We start from the raw sequence: 14,958 nt of genomic DNA on the forward strand, positions 1-14,958 counted from the left end.
CCTCAGAAATGAACGTATGCTAGTCTTTAAAAAAGCAAGGACCATCTATAAAAAGAGTGTCTACCAAGGAAAACTCTCCTCTTGGAGAAACGTTTGTTCAGACAAAACGCAACAGTGAGGACAAGCGTAAAAATAGTCCATTAGAAACATCCTTCCAACTGCAAACTCAACTATGGGTGCCGCTAAATTTCTTCTGGATGGCATCTTTCCTCGAGATGAACCAAAAAAAAAAAAAAAATGATCTGGAGATCCATCATATCCTAAGACAAAACTTTGACACCAGCCATTTACAACACCAGCAGGACACAGAATCACTCCCCTTAAAAGTCGAAATAAACAGAATAGTCAATGCTCTTGCTTCTCGAAAAGCCCCAGATCGAACGGAATTGACAACGTTCAATCAAAGTCATCCACCAGAAGCTTTCACAGCTTACCATCGCATCGTCTTCGGCATTTCGCCTCGAGTACCAGGACAGGGGAGCTGGAGATGTGTTGAAGCTAGGTAAAGATTCCAGTCTGCCCTCTACTTATAGGCCAGTGTGTTTCCTGCCGCTACTGGGAGAGCTATTGGAAAAATGGTACGTTGACAATTCCAATGGCATGCACCGCCATCAGTATGGGTTCGAATTTTGTCATTGAACTGAGCATGCATTCTGAAAAACCTTTAGATGTAATTAACATCAACAGATGAGAAATCACACAGCAGTCATTGTCCTGGACGTTAAGGAAGACTTTGACTTGCCGTGGTGCTTGATATCATTAATTGTCTAGAATTTCTCAGCTGTCCGACCTCCATCATCTGCTGTCAGTTATCTACTATACATATATTTCAAACAAAACAAGAGCAAATTAAAATTACCCTGGACAAAGGGACGATTCGGAAGAAATTAGAGGTGGTGTCTTCAAGGATGCTGTCTTGGACCGATCCTCTGGAATATCATGGCCAACACTGTCGTTTCTCTATTCGTAAACAAGAAGAAAGTCACGCTCACCGCTATGCATATGATTCTCTACTTACCGTGGCAGGTCATAGAAAGCTGGAACGACAAACTCAAGCGTGTCTGTATGTATTAGTTGTATGGCTACAGCTCTCGGTCCCCAAGATACAGGCACTTATAATAGGTCGAGGATCTTCCTTGCGCAAGAATCTATGCCTCCAATTCTTAGGTTTTTCAATTAAATGTGTCAAGAAACTCAAGTACCTAGGAGTAATCTGGATAACAGACTTTCCTGGCTTTCTGATTCCTCTGCAACGAGTTTTAACTCGTTCTTCTTTAATTTAACAATTACAGACATGCTTTGAAGTATGAACAAAACTTTAAAAAGGAAAACAAAAAACTGCTGTCACTTCATGTCATTGGGATCGCTGATTTATAACCTTTGTCGATTCACTCGAAACCAGAAACGTCATTTACATTACCTTAAAACTGTTTTATAAGTGAAAGGAAGAACCAATAGCATATCTGCTTCATGGCATATTTGTTTTTAAATATAGAAAATCGACCAACTTTTTGTTATTATTTATTTATTTATTTTATTGTTCTTGATTAAAAGAAGACAAATTGTGTGTTTTATAACTTCCGAAAATTTCAGAAACTTCGCAGCCGGTTCAATTCTAGGAGCTGAAATTTTCAAAATACTGGACGTCAAATAGTCCGAAAAATAAAGCGATTTTTGAAAATTCACCTAAAAATCAGAAATTATGTCAAAACTTTCATAGGAAGTTCATTTAAATGCCTTTACTCGCCTGTCTCTCTGACGACGCAAACAGTAAAAATTTTGAGATTTTTTAGTTTGTTAAACAAAAATACGTAGAAAAAAAAAACTGTTTCAAGTTAAATTTTAAAAATCTAAACAGAAAATCATAAGTTAAATTTAAAAAATCTAAATTTTCATTTACAAGCAGTGTATGTACAAAATGAACATAAAAGGTTATCAGGAAGTAGTTTAAAAATCGATGACAAACTTTTGACTGTAGTGACAAACACCATGAATGAACATGTAAAGTCTAGGTCTCTTTGGGAATATAAACTATAGACTTTAGAAGGGCTATTAAAGAATTATCTTCTAGCCTTGTGAAACAAAACACAAATCCAAGAAGGGTGCATAAGACCTTTTTATTCGAACACAATAAAGCACTTCTTCTTTCTTACCAAGCACTTCTGGCTTAAGAGAAATACCTAACAAATAACAATTTCGAGATGTGATAGATTAGCCTAACGGCCCACAGAATACTTTAACGCGCTCGAAAGGCTTTGGTTTGAAGTAAAGCGGCGAGACAAAGCCGAAAGGCTCGAAACACTCAACGCCGCGAACTCATATCGCTTTAATCACAGCACAAAGCGGCCTGGAATAGGCATACGCGCTCTAAAACTAACTTCCGAAACTCTTGCTTAAATACCACTTCATTCTACCTTAATCTGAATAAACGTTCGCTATCTCATTCACATTTTGGCTTGGAAACTACGGGTGAAAATAGGAAAATAGTCTTAAAAATGAAAATTAAAGTTAAAATAAAATAAAACTATAACTTAAAAATGAACTTGAACTATAACTTAAACTTAAAAATGAACTTAAAAATGAAAACTTAAAATAAAACTTAAAAATGAACTATTAAAGTTAAAAATAAACAGATACATTAGAGTTAAAAATAAATAGATAAAAATAAAACACATCCTAAATAAAAGCTTGTAAAAATAACAGTTATTTTAAAATTTTGATAAAGCCCGCATAAAATGATAACCATAACCCTGTATCCAGTAACGTATGCTTATAATCCACAAAGTTTAAAACACAGAACATAAAGTATTGGGTTGGTAACTAAGTAATTGCGGATTTTTTTAAGAAAATCAAAGACAATTTCTTCATGGAACTAAATAACTTTATTCTGAAATGTATCACCCATTTCGATCAATGACCTTTTGCCATCTTTCAGGCAGCATCATAATCCCACGTTCATAAAACTTCTGGTTTTTATTAGCAAAAAACTGAATCAGGTACGATTTGACATCATCATCATTATTGAAATTTTTACCATTCAAGGAGCTTTGTAAAGATCGAAACAAAAAGTAATCAGATGGTGCAAGGTCAGGACTATATGGTGGATGTGGCAAAACATCCCAACCAAGCTCCAATAATTTTTGCCGAGTGACCAAAGATGTGTGCGGCCTTGCATTGTCATGATGGAATACAACATCTTTTCGATTTGTCAATTCGGGCCGCTTTTCTTCAACTGCATTGTTTAATTTCGTTAGTTGTTCAATGCAGACATCAGAATTGATCGTTCGGTTGGGTGGTAAGAGTTCAAAGTAGACAATTCCTTTGTAATCCTACCAAACTGATAACAAAACTTTTTTTGATGAATATCAGCTTTTGATGTTGTTTGAAGTTGGTTCACCTGGCCTGCTCCCCGATCTTTTCCGCTTGATATTGTTGTAAACAACCCATTTTTCATTGCCAGTTATCAGTCGTTTTAAAAATGGATATTTTTCATTACGTTTTTTAGCAAATCGCAGCTGTTAGTGCGTTGCGTTAAATGCGTTTCTTTCAGTTCGTGAGGAACCCATGTATCGAGTTTTTGAACATAGACAAGTTGTTTTAAGTGATTTTCAATGCATGTATGTGATACATGAAGCTTCTCTGCAATATCACGTGTTGTACTGTGACGATCTGAATCGATTATTGCTTTGATTAGGTCATCATCAACTTCAACTGGACGACCAGAGCGTTTTTCATCTTTGAGTGAAAAATCACCAGAACGAAATTTGGCAAACCAATTTTGACACTGCCGTTCTTTTAAGGCTTCGTCACCATAAACAGCACATAACTTTTTATGAGCTTGCGATGCGTTTTTCCCTTTGCGGAAATAAAAAAAGCAAAATATGACGAAATTGTTCCTTTTGATTTTCCATTTTTTAACGAAGGCCAAACGAAAACTACGCAACCGATCAAAAAACTTTTTTTACTGATTGACAGCTGAATTGCCAATTATCAAATAACAAAATGTGTTTTACATTTGTACTACCTCTGCAACCCTAAAAATTCAACTAAAGCTATCTATGAGTGAAATCCGCAATTACTTAGTTGCCAACCCAACAAATAAAGCAAACTGTTCAAAACAATAACAGCAGAGATCAAGAGAAAAAAAAAAATGTTAGAATATTATTCCAATCATAAGTTAAACAGGAGACATTTGCAATTAATTTATACAGAAAAAAAAAGCTAACTTTTCAGACGCTGCTCATCATCATCATCATATATATATATATATATATATATATATATATATATTTTAACCCAAAGGTAAAATTTGCACAAAAGGCATTTTGAGTTTTGGCATTTTTCGTTGATTCGCTATAAATGTCAGTTCACTTTTCAAATCGTTGCTCTGTATTATATTTAAAGAAATTAAATAATGAATCTGCATAAATGTATGTATGTTTCTCGCATTGAGATAAAACGGTACCTACAGCCATCAAATTTTGAATAACGTACCTCTCCACCCGAATGAGCATCTGAAAGCCTAAATATGGAATTTTCTTATTATCTTTTTCATATTTTGTAAATCTTTAACGAATTTTTGATTAACAAACTGAACGATTTCAAAACGAGCAATGGGAACACTGTATGGGGGGCACATTTTTATCTCCACCGCGCAAGGCTGTGTATCGGAATTTCTAAAGATGCTCATTTTTAAATTAATTTGTGATATTGCTGTTGAATTGAATTTTATGATTTAAGTACGAAGAACATGATATTTAATAAGTAAAGGTAGCACACAAAAAGTTTTAAAAAAAAAAAGGCCCTTCTGGGCGTAATATAAAACCTGAAAACTTTCAGTTTTTTTAGTCCAAAGGGGCTTTGTCCCTGAAAGACTATTGTTTTCGTTTCGCGATTTTGCGTTGGTTCACTACAAACGTCCCTTTCACTTTTCAAACTGTTGCCACCAAATGTTAGAGTCCTACATTATATTTGAAGGAATTAAATAATGAAAAATCTGCATAAATGTATGCATATTTCTCGCATTGTGATAAAACAACGGTACATAGAGCCATCGAATTTTGAATGTCGTAATGGGCATGCACGTATATGGGCATGTGGAAGCCCAAATTTGGAATTTGTTTTGTTATCGACTTCATATTTTGTAAAACTTTAAGGAATTTTTGATTAACAAACTCAAGGATTTCAAAGCGAGCCATGGCAACGTTGCAAGAAAAAAAATTTTTCTCTCCAACGCGCGAGGCTCTGTACCGGAAATTCTAAAGATATGTTGCTCAATTTAAAACTATATTGCGATATTGCTCTTGAACTGAATTTTATGCTTTAAGTGCGAAGACCGTGATATTTAATAAATAAAGGTAACAGACAAAATTTTAAAAAAATGTCCCTTTGGACGTATTTTTTTTAATTCCTATATCCCTGCGCAGAAACCTGAAACAAATATTTCTCGTACTTGAAACGGCAGCAACGTTTTTTTTTTTTTTTTTTTTTTTTTTTAATTACTCAAAATTAGCGCAAAAGTAAACAATAACAATTAAACGATTTAAAGAACTCTTAAGAACATTCATTTTAGTTATTTCACGTGCTTCCATCCAACGGGGAAAAGAATATGCATTTAAAAAAAACTAATCCCTCTTGAAGAAAAATGCATTGTTCAAAACGCGTAACGACGAAAAATATTTTCAGTATGGCGACAGTCCCTCCATATCACCTCGCGCGTGTAATTTAATCACGTGGGCTGGGTATTTTTTCTTTTAAGAAAAATAGCAGCAAGCAGGAAATTCAAGTAAAAAGGGGGGACCGTTGTGGGTCCTGATGATTAAGGTCGGCCCTGTAGCGTCAGGAAAACTGGAGATTTATAGGAGGGGATAAGGTGTGGCACAGAATTCCCAGAAAACTTTAACGCTGAAATATTTACTTCGCAGCTGTCATTCGGGGAGGGCAGCAACAAGGCATGATAGTTTAAGCTCGACTGGATAACGTTCCCACAGAATAATGCTTCGTATAATATTGGTGATAAGTGCATGGAGAAATTATCATAAAATTATAAACTAAATAAATTGAGACATTAACGATACTGGTGTGAAAGGATAATATGGTTATTGAATTGAGGGTCGTTGCCAACGAAACTAAATGAAAAAAAGTGAATTTTTTACTGTGCGAAAGCTCCATCGAGAAAGGAAACGCTTGATAAATTAAATAAGCTTTTGTTTAGAAAAAATAAACAAGTATGTATATATATATGTGTGTGTTTGCGTGTGAATGCATATTACTTATTTAAATTAGTAAATAATTATTCTTGGAACGGAGAACATGCCAAAGTGAAATTCAAAATTAGGCAAAAATGCAGCTTTAGGTTGGCGTAGATTCTGAATAAAAATAAAATAAAACTCTATCGATTTCTAGGATAAACAGATATAGAGCTCTCTTCTTCAGAGACAAATAACTTTATGAAAAAAAAAATTTTTTTAAAGGCCTAAATTCGCTTTTGAAAGAAGATAAGGGCTCTATATCTGTTCGCCCTCGAAAGAATTTAATTCAAAATCTACACCAACTTAAGGCTACAATTTTGTCTAATTTTTAAGCCACTCTGTTTTATTTTCATTTAAAAACTTAATTTTGTTCATGAAAACAATATACTGATGTCACAAATGTCCTAATAAAAGTCTCTCTGAAGAGTTACGCTACCACAAAAACTGTACACATAACTGTCACCGGTGAATATCGATCTTTAACTTTGCAAATTCAATGCACAAAAATTGTACACATAACTGTCACCGGTGAATATCGATCTTTAACTTTGCAAATTCAATGCACAAAAATTGTACACATAACTGTCCCTGGTGAATATCGATCTTTTTTAACTTTGCAAATTCAATGCACAAAAATTGTACACATAACTGTCACCGGTGAATATCGATCTTTAACTTTGCAAATTCAATGCACAAAAATTGTACACATAACTGTCACCGGTGAATATCGATCTTTAACTTTGCAAATTCAATGCACAAAAACTGTACACATAACTGTCACCGGTGAATATCGAACTTTAACTTTGCAAATTCATTCAGTCTGTAACAGTGATTTAGAAAAAATAATAAATAGATTCAAAATTTAAATTCCTACTTTATTGACACCAAAAACTTCTTCGGCGAAGTCTTTCTAAATTTTTGAGTCGTTACGTTACATTTTGTTGCCATGCATTTATAATCTCAACGAGTTACAACGTGTTGCCATTGCGAGAAACATAAGATCTTTATTTCCGACACGGCCTAGCAAACAACCCATTTGCAGAAGTTAATTTATTTTTCGAATTCAGTCTATGTAATTGAGATTTGGGAAGCTCTAAACAATCTTCTTAATGATTTAAATCCTTATTCCTTTTTTTAATAATATACCCAACTGTTATGACTCAAAGTACATGAAATTATGAATATTCGCATCATTATTGTAGCTGATAAACAGTTCTCTTAATGCCACGTACTACGTATTTCGGTAAGATCAAGTTATAGGAAACTATCATCTGCTTTAATGCTGTTTAGAAGCTCAAATATGGCCTAAGAAAACATTTATAGAATAACTGTACCTTTAAATTGAAAACATTTCATCGTTAAATTGAAAAAAAAAAAAAAAAAAAAATTGATATTGTATTTTGATACATCAGGCACGACCAACTGGGGGGGGGGAGAGAATTAAAATGGCCTTTTCTTATTGTAATTGTGATATCTGAATATTTTCAACATGGATTTGTAAAATAAATTGTTCCCAAAACACACGTTTATATATATTTTCACAACTACAGTTGTGAAAATATATGTAGGTTTTGTGAATTGCAGTGAAATAGTGGTTGAATTTTTACGTAATTTTTTATACACATACATTCCAAGTAAAAAATTCGGAAGATAAGTGTAAATTTTATATACGTATATGCGAAGTAAAAAATTGAGAAGATTTGCGTAAATTAACCCCAAAAGTATAGATACATGCAAAATGAAAAAAATTGGAGAGATTTACGCAATTTTTATCAATAATATATGTATATGCGAAGCTGGAAGATGGGAAAATTACATATATGTGATAAATATACATATATTTTTACCAAAAATATACGTAAATCATTGATATATATAAATTATACATAAAATTTATGAATTATGCGCGACGGTTTGTAAAAAATAAAAAGCAATTTACATGAATTTTACGAATATTGCAACATGAAAATGTAGGTTAATATCTATTTTTTAACCATTTTTGCTCCTTCAAATTTATATTTACATTTTTCAATATGAAGAGATATTTTTGTAAAACTGCACTATTTTCGGGGGCTGCTTAGGGTTAAATCGGTAGGAAGGACTAAAAATACAACAGCGCCCAACGTGGGGCTCGAACCCACGACCCCGAGATTAAGAGTCTCGTGCTCTACCGACTGAGCTAGCCGGGCGACATGCGAATTTGTTTTATTCCCAAATATATTCCTTTTATAAACTTTTATTTAGCTCACTCGTGGTATTTCGGTGAGGTTGGAATTTTGTCATCGATTTTGAACCTCCTTCTCCTAATAGGCTATCGACTGTACATGTGTGGGTCCATGACAGTGCAATGAAAGGATTTTTTTTTAACCCGGTAGCACTCGCGCGGGGTGACTGAGTCACCCCAGCCTCATAAAACCTTTCATTCTGGAATTTCTATTTATCCGCTATGAATCAGCCCTTCAGTAGCTAACTTTTAAACGGTTTTCTTTCAATAGCACCTGCCAGCAGCAGGTGTTTTTCTTTTGTTGGGGAGGAGCAATCATTTCTTGGAACGCTACATGCAACTGGGGTAACCTGGGAACCCCCGTGACCAGATTTGTTCTGAAATTTCTCACTTTAGCTTCTTGCTTGCATAGATTGTGCATGTGTGCTATACTGTAGTCGTTCGAAAATGGCTCTCAAACGAAAAATGACAGATTATGAAAAAGAAATGGAACACTTGAGAATGTTATTGGATACTGTGGAAACTTCCGATGAAGAAATGGATACTGCTAGTGAAAATGAAGTAGATCAAGAAATTTATAGCAGTCATGACAGCGACAGTGAGTTTGAAGCTGAAAATAAAACGCTTGAATCTAATGAAAAAAGTGACAGTTATATAGGAAAAAATAAAACAGTTTGGAAGAAAAGTAAACCGAATCAGAAGGTAAGAACCAGTTCCTGTAATATTATAACCCACTTACCAGGTCTGAAATCAGTTGCAATAAGTATTATGGAACCAATTGAAAGTTGGGAACTTTTTATGGATTTCAATATTATAAAAAATATTGTGGACTGCACCAATATTTTTATTGATAAAATATCCGAAAATTTTCAACGGAGTCGAGATGCTAGGCATACAGATGAAGTGGAGATGAGAGCACTGTTTGGTCTTTTATATTTATGCGGATTGCATAAATCTTCTCATGCTAATGCAAAAGACTTGTGGGACGCTGATGGCACCGGAATTGAATTATTCCGAAAGACAATGTCTTACAAACGATTCACTTTTCTTCTAAGGTGCTTGAGATTAGACAATGTAAACGATCGCGAAGCTCGAAGACAGTTGGATAAGCTGGCAGCTGTGAGAGATTTCTTCAGCGATTTCAATAAAAAATGTCAAGAAATATATTCAGTTAGTGAATATGTTACAATAGATGAAAAGTTGGAGAAATTTCGTGGCCGATGTGCTTTTCGCCAGTATATGCCGAAAAAGCCGGCAAAATATGGAATTAAATTATTTGCCGTAGTCGATGCCAGGACATATTATACATATAATATGGAAATTTATGCGGGGAAACAATCGGATGGTCCTTTCAAAGTTGATTATTCGCCATCTGAGATCGTAAAACGACTTTGTGCTCCATTATTTGGATCTGGGAGGAATATAACCATGGATAATTGGTATACAAGTTACCCGCTAGCAAAAGAGCTCCTATCAAAGAAACTCACTGTAGTGGGAACTTTGAAGAAAAATAAAGCTGTAATTCCTGCTGAATTTTTAGAAACAAAGAAAAGAGAAGTATATTCTTCCATGTTTGGATTCCAAAAAGACATGACATTAGTATCATATGTTCCAAAGAAATCGAAATGTGTAGTTCTTCTGTCTACAATGCATCATGATGACACGATAGATGAAAACTCTGAACAAAGTAAGCCAGAAATAATCCATTTCTACAATGGAACGAAAGGAGGAGTAGATACTGTTGATGAAATGTCTACGCTTTATTCAACAGCTAGGAAAACAAACAGGTGGCCTATGGTGATTTTTTACTGTGTTTTGAACGTGGCTGGTATAAACGCGCGAGTGTCACTTATGTCTACTAAAAATCCTCCCTTGCAGTATAAAAGTAGACGAATGTTTTTGAAAACATTGGCATTATCTCTCGTAAACCCACAAATAAAGAGGAGATCAAATATGCAAATGTTACCCAGAGAATTACGAGAGAAAATGAATCAGAATTTCTCAACAGAAAGGAATGCCGTTTCTGAAGAGAACTTGCCAAAGAGAATGAAGCTTGGTAAAGGACGATGTACAATATGTCCTCGAGCTAAGGACAAAAAAACAACAATTTCTTGTATGAAATGCCAAAATTTTACTTGCAAGGATCACTCTAATTATGTTTGTGACAAATGTGTTTAAAATTCAATAAAGGTATGTAACTGATTTTTATTTTGTAATTGAGTAAGTTTTTTCCTATAAACATTAGTAGTAGAAATTAACGTAAATATATTTTCAAATTAATATTCATGCTTTAGAATATACTAAAAAACTGTATTTTATACATTTTCAATTTATTTGCACTTAAGTTTATATGTGTATATTGAATTAAGCTTAAATTTATCGGTGGGGTTATACAGGTACCCCGCGCGACCAAAATGTGCTCTGTTTAGCGCGCGCCTTCCACCGGGTTAAATTTGATTTAGATTGTTTTGTATTTGATGTTGAAACGATTTTTTCGCATATATTTTCGTTAAACGAACAAGCTAAACACTACAGCATTTCACTGTTGTACTATACAACGGGGAAAAAATTCCTTTCATTGAAACTTGTGTGAAAATTTTAACTTTTTTTTCTGAATTTTTGAAAATTGCTCGATTTTTTAGACTATTTGACGTTTATGATTTTAAAATTTCAACAACTAAAAATGTATTGGACATAAAGATTCTAAATTTTCATTATAAATTAAATTCCTCTTTTAAAATAAGAATGGTAAAATTATTAATTGGGCGATTTTTTTAATACATTTAAAAAAAAAAAAAAAAAAAAAAAAAACCCTGTTGTCTGCAGCATGCGGAGGTAAAAAAAAATGTTTTAAATGTGCCATCTCAGAGCATTTAATGACGAATTTGCTTTATTCGTTTTCTCATTTTAGCGTCAAGTAACATGCTCGGTGTAACATTGTTATTACATCCAATTTCCGAAACTGATTATTTAGTTAATTTCTTCATTCTCTGAAAGACGTCATTTCATTTGTTATTCTTCTTTACTTCATAGTTTTCTTGCTTGTGTTATAATAATGATTAAAAAGCTGATGTATACACCACATGACTTCCTCATACGGAATGTTAAATTATACGCATTTTTTCCTGCATTTAATTTAAACTTATATCCTCAAATTTCATCAGAGCTATATTTTTCATTCAATTAGTTCAGTTCTCCCTTCGCGGTAAAGCAAAAATGCATAAAAACTCAAAATATTTTCATTAAAAAGTGAAAGAATAGAAAAACATAAAACATCAAATACAGTTAAAACAATTAAAATGACAATTTCTGCACAAAAAGAATTCGGCCAGCAGGTAAGAAGGGAGATTTTTCGCTGCACAAAACTGAAAGTATCATTTCGGTCCCACTCGGCAAAAAGACACTAAGATGCAGAAAGAACTATTCTGCTGTTTCAAATATAAACAAATATGGCTGCTATGTTAAAAAAATTAGGCTTAGCCGCCCTTTAACAACTTTTAAATTGTTGCTAATTACAAAAATATTGCATGCAGATTAACTCTAGACTTAAAAACTTTAACCCGAAGATAAGAACAACATAATTCAATCATTTTTAAAGCAAAAAATGCTCAATTTACCAACATATAAGAATAAAATACTGAGTTCACTGAGCCTAGTAACAAAGTGGGTATATATATTTATATACTTTTGATGATTGCAACCAAAAAGGGAGGTGCACAACTACATGTTATAACAGTCCTATGTACAAAATCTCAACGTTCTGAGACGAGATACATACATACATACGTACGTACAGACGCCATGAAAAAATCTCTTCTGAAATCTCTTTAGTTTTGTAATTTTCGTTTTGGGCAAAATTGTCCTTTATTCTGCCCTAACGGGGGGGGGGTCTAAATAACGAAATCTATTAATTTAATTGCACTATGAAATGTATAAGTCACTACCATTTTTAATTTATCACGAGCGCCCTACGCTTTTATTATTCCCGATATAAAATTGTAGATGAATTTTGCAAATAGAATTATTGAACCCATCATTCCCGTTTATTTGTTTTATAGGAAAAGTCATTTTCTTCACTGAAAGTATTTTCGGATGCTACCCAGAATCAAATGGGCAGAGGACTTAATTCTCGAAAAGTAAAAACAAAATAACGCCCAACGTGGGGCTCGAACCCACGACCCCGAAATTAAGAGTCTCGTGCTCTACCGACTGAGCTAGCCGGGCGACATGCAATTTTCTTTTATTCCGAATTATATTCTTTTTCCTTATTCTGTCACTGTGGGATAATTCCTGTTAGAATGAGAGTCTTGACAGGTGTTAAAAAAACTACGTGATTAACGTATCGAAGGAAAGAAGGATAATACGATTGCGTTGCACCTCATTTAAAATTCTTAATATCACACTACTAAACAATTTCGAACATTATGATTCCTTTTTTTTTTTTTTTTTTTTTTCATAATTCCATTTTTCCCTGTTCTTTCGCATGTTTTTACCGTCATGTACGTCATTAGCAGCAAAAAGATGAAATTATTTTAATTACTTTGTTATATCCAATTGATTTATTTAATTCTTTTATGGCATATTTTCATTTGATTAATTTGCCTGTTGTGCAGTTTTAGTCGGGGATATCAACCCCTATAACACAAGACATCCTCAGGACATCCTATTTAAGTCGCAATCTCCCGGGAAGCAGTTAGGATATCCTGAGGATGTTGATTCTCAGATATCCTGAGGACTTCTTAAGTCAACATCCTGAGGATATCCTATTCAAATCTCAATGTCCCGGGATATATGAAGATCTCCTCAGGATGTTGATTTTCAGATATCCTGAGGACATCGTAAATCAACATATTAAGGATGTCCTGTTCAAGTCGTAATGTCCCGGGTTATATGAAGATCTCCTGAGAATGTTGTTTCTCAGATATCTTCAGTACTTACTTTTTATGGAAGCTCATATCTGAAAATATTAAAGTAACCTTGTACCACACGCAAGTCATGTTATAAGAATCGAAATCTTACTCTATGGATTACCTATTGTGCATATGAAAATTTAATTGTTATGCTTACACTGGATTTCGTCTTGTATATGTTGGCTGTAAATATTAAGTAATAATATTTTCAAATTTTTGTTGTTGTTTCACAGTGCCTATTGATCAGAGAATTTTCTTACAAGTTATAGGCACGTGTTTTCATTCGTTTTTGAGTTTCATATTGAAAGTGTGTTTACGATTAAATTCTAATTGCTACATAATATATTTTGTAAACATTATATTTTAGATACTTTTCTAATATCTTTGAACACAAATATTATGTACGTTACAGGTTAACTCAGAAAATCTTTTACGAAGACATTTATCCTATGAACAGATGGGCATGATGTGCATCCATGCCTTATACGGCATTCGAACTTGAGCCCTTCTGTACGGCAATCGGTCAATATAATCACTTACCCGTCTCTGAGGCACTAATCAGAAATATCAAGTTATAACAGTATTCTATTAAATTCATCGATAGTTCTTAGCATAGAAATAACTATACTTTGAAACTGCATAAGAAAAAAAAAAAAAATACTTTTTGATCTGTTACACTATTATATTAGTAATGAATGATGTTTAGTGCTGTGCAGTAATAAATAACAATATTTTTTTTTTAACAAACGTTTGAATTTATAAACAGAAGAATAATTTTGTTGGGCTAAAAAATTCATTGCAGTTTCTTCGTTCATTTTCTGGTAAGTTCTTTAATAATGAGAATTAGTTTTTCAAAGCGACTGAGGTAAGAAGTAACTTATTTTTTACCTCTCTGTAATAGAAAAATAAGGTTTGAGAATGGGAAGAACTAACATTAAGTTCTTACTCTCCTCAAACCTCACTTTGCTACCTCTTTAACCATACAAATATTCGGTCTTTGCTAAACAAACCGCGAAAAAATATATCCAGCGCTCTGCAGTCTTATACGTTATGCTGACAATGCTACGTGACTCCTCATAATTTAACAATAATTGCTGCTTTATTAATTTATTTGTAACATCCAGAAAATGCAGTAAACACGTTTCTTCAAGGTATATAACACAAAGTTAAATGTTGTTATGAAAACTCAAAATTAGATAACGGATTAAATAGATGTTCAACCTTTAAATTAAAATGATTTAATTTTTAAATTAAACGCGTTCTTTAAACTCAGCAGTTTTATTATTTTATTTTATACTATAAATAACAATTGAAGTTGAAAATCTTAAAGTTTTGATCATCATTATCATTCGTCGTAAAACTGCTTCTCAAATTTTCTTTGCTTTTGAGAAACAGAGCTCCGCTCAGAATGTAACACCTCTGAGCACTTTTTCTGTAGCGGATGCCCCAAGAAGATTTCTCTTTTGTTAACGTGGCAGATTTATGTGTCAGACCTTCCCTTCTTTTGTATCCCCCTACAAGGGAAACATCCCTTCACATCCCTTCCCCCTTCACAACAAAGTCGCAAAACGCC

General features: G+C 33.5%; 1 protein-coding gene and 2 non-coding genes across 3 annotated transcripts in view; all 3 read right to left on the reverse strand.

Annotated features, from left to right (window-relative positions):
* LOC118204059 (uncharacterized) overlaps nucleotides 1-14,958 on the reverse strand; it is a 126,509-nt gene that overhangs the window by 103,564 nt on the left and 7,987 nt on the right. The window lies entirely within an intron of this gene.
* Nucleotides 8,368-8,440, reverse strand: TRNAK-CUU (transfer RNA lysine (anticodon CUU)). Its single transcript has one exon. It is a non-coding gene; the product is annotated as a tRNA-Lys (tRNA).
* Nucleotides 12,627-12,699, reverse strand: TRNAK-CUU (transfer RNA lysine (anticodon CUU)). Its single transcript has one exon. It is a non-coding gene; the product is annotated as a tRNA-Lys (tRNA).

Source organism: Stegodyphus dumicola, chromosome 2 (assembly GCF_044657685.1).
Source record: "Stegodyphus dumicola isolate Sdum_Otavi_A_Nest chromosome 2, ASM4465768v1".
In the NCBI taxonomy this organism is placed as follows: Eukaryota; Metazoa; Arthropoda; class Arachnida; order Araneae; family Eresidae; genus Stegodyphus; species Stegodyphus dumicola.